Source organism: Echinops telfairi, unplaced genomic scaffold (genome assembly GCF_000313985.2).
Source record: "Echinops telfairi isolate 266 unplaced genomic scaffold, ASM31398v2 ScPeMD7_5592;HRSCAF=6446, whole genome shotgun sequence".
NCBI classification, from domain to species: domain Eukaryota; kingdom Metazoa; phylum Chordata; class Mammalia; order Afrosoricida; family Tenrecidae; genus Echinops; species Echinops telfairi.
Window position 1 is genome coordinate 51,293,096 of NW_022109491.1, and position 2,616 is coordinate 51,295,711.

At 46.1% G+C, this 2,616-nt stretch overlaps 1 pseudogene; it reads left to right on the top strand.

Annotated features, from left to right (window-relative positions):
• Positions 1-1,217, top strand: part of LOC101655605 — a 1,532-nt pseudogene extending 315 nt beyond the window's left edge.
• The last annotated feature ends 1,399 nt before the right edge of the window (positions 1,218-2,616 follow it).

The window sequence follows — 2,616 nt, forward strand, 5'->3', positions numbered from 1 at the left end:
CCAGAAAGACGGCTTTCCGCCATGAGGAAGAAACAACTAACTATTGGAAAGATCTGGCTATGACGTACAAGCAGAGGGCAGAGAAAACCCCCAAAAAACTTGGAGAATGCCAAGGGGGGATCCCCAGAACATGAAGCTGAATTGGAGACAACATTCGCAACCAATTGAACCCAGGAACAAGGACCTCTGGTCAGAAAATAACCTCGGCCTGCAGCTAGAGACTAAACTGGCGAAGTTTAAGATGCAGTGTTCTGAAGCTACTGGCAGATCTCCGCCTTGGAGGATGAACGGGCCCAGACAAAAGCAATTAAAGCCCAATTGCAGAAGTACCTCAAAAAGCTGGAAGGAATTAAGGATGACTTAGAGCAGTGGTTCTCAAACTTCCTAATGCCACGACCCTTGAATACAGTTCCTCATGTTGTGGTGACCCCCAACCATAACATTACTTTCGTTGCTACTTCATAATTGTAATTTTGCTACATTATCAATCAGGCGACCCTGTGAAAGGGTCATTAGACCCCCAAGGGGGTCGCGACCCATAGGTTGAGAATCGCTGATTTAGAGCAAAAATCAAAATTCACCGCCGTCGGGTCATTGCTGACGGAGAGCACCCCCACATACACCCTGCTTCTGGGACTGTAACTATTTATGAGAGTAGAGAGCCCGGTCTTTCCAGAGAGAGGAAAGCGAGCTACAATCACGTCTCTGGAGGACTTTGACAAGCGCTTGAATCATCCAAAGAAATGCCTTTTTGGAGCGCCAGGTTGACGAGAAATAGAATCTCCTGGAAACCGCCCTGCTACTGAAGGAGAAAGCCAGACATCTGTCTGCAGCCGGAACTGGCTGTGCAGCAGCAGAAGCAGAAGCTCTGAACACCCCTGCCCAGCACACCGGCGAACTGAGAGGGCAGACACTGTGGTCCTGCCACCAGCTTCCTGTCCTCCACACCTGCTGTCCCTCAAGGCCCCAGTTCCAGCCTGTGCACCAGGGACTTTCAGATGTGATCTGGATGACTCAGCTGGTGGGACCCCCTCCCAGCCCATGTATCATCCTTCAACATCATGGGAAGCCTCCTGTGGAAAGTAGGACCATTGGAATCCAAGCTAGCATGCAGTCGGAATCAGTCACCAAACCAGCAGGTGGCCCACCGAGCCTCAGGGCGGGAGCACGCATGCACAGAGATGGCCGCGACAAGCAGGCCAATTGCCTCTGGGTGATACAGAGTTGGGGAAACTCTTGGGATTTGGGAAAATCGCCTTCAAATACTTAGATTTGTGTTAGGAAAAACATGGAAGTTGAAGCTCTGATTCAAGTCAGAAAGAACAACACTCATTATCAGGAGGGTGCTCATTTGGTGAGCTCCCTTTGGCTACTAAGCCATTTTCTGAAAGAACAGCAAAAGTGTTTGAGACCACCAGCCACTCTGAGGGAGAATGAATGACTGGGCTTCCTACTCCCATTAGTAGTCTCGGAAACTCGGGGAAAGTTCTACCTGTTGATAAGGGCGCTATAAGTTGACATCAACTCTATGGCAGTGGGGTGTTTTTGGTTTGCTTTATTCAGTAATAAAGCAAACTAACTGGTATGAATTCTTTACAAATGTATGTATTGAGCACATTATCCCTTTCTCTGTGGCTTATTTATCCATTTTATTAGTGGTATTTTTTTAGTTAACAAAAATTTTGAATGTTTCCCCCCCCCAAAAATATGACTGAGTATGTAGGAGATCTACAAACAGTCTCTCAAAATATAGGTCCAAGAAATACAGAGAAGAGCCCAAACCTAAGTTCTGAACCACCCAGCTGGGAAAACAGCCTGGCCCAGACACCGACTGGCAGTTCAGAAAACGACTCATCCAGGGGTAGTCAGAAAAGTGGCACATCCTCTTGGAGTTGGCCTCTCCTCTTTGTTCTAGCGAAGGACGAACCAATCCTGTCCCACACAACCATTTAAAAGTGACCGTATACTCGAGTATAAGCCGACTTGACTATCTGTCCAGGCACCTAATTTTACCACAAAAACTGCATAAAAATGTGCTGAAGTCTATTTAGATGAGATAGGCGGGGTAAACAATTTGGAGGAGAAAACAATGGGACCGATGGTTCCAGTGGGACATGGGACAGGGGGAGGTGGGTGAAAGGAAGTGGTGTTAACAACCCCAGGGACAAGGGAACAACAAGTGATCCAAAATCGATGGCAAGGAGGGTGTAGGAGGCCTGGTAGGGCTTGATCAAGGGCAATGTAACCCAGAGAAATTATTGAAACCCAAAATAAAGGTTGAACATGATAGTGGGACAAGAAGAAAGTAAAAGGAAATAGAGGAAATAACTAGGAAGCAAAAGGCATTTATAGCGTTCTAAACACAGACATGTACATATGTAAATATATTTCTATATGATGATTGGGAAATAGATTTATGTGCATATATTTATAGCTTTAGTATTAAGGTAGCAGATGGACATTGGGTCTCCACTCAAGTACTCCCTCAATACAAGAACACTTTGTTCTATTAATTGTCATTCTATCATGCTCACCTTCCCGACATGATCGCTGAAGACAAAGCGGGTGCATAAGCAAATGTGGTGAAGAAAGTTAATGGTGCCCGGCTATCAAAAG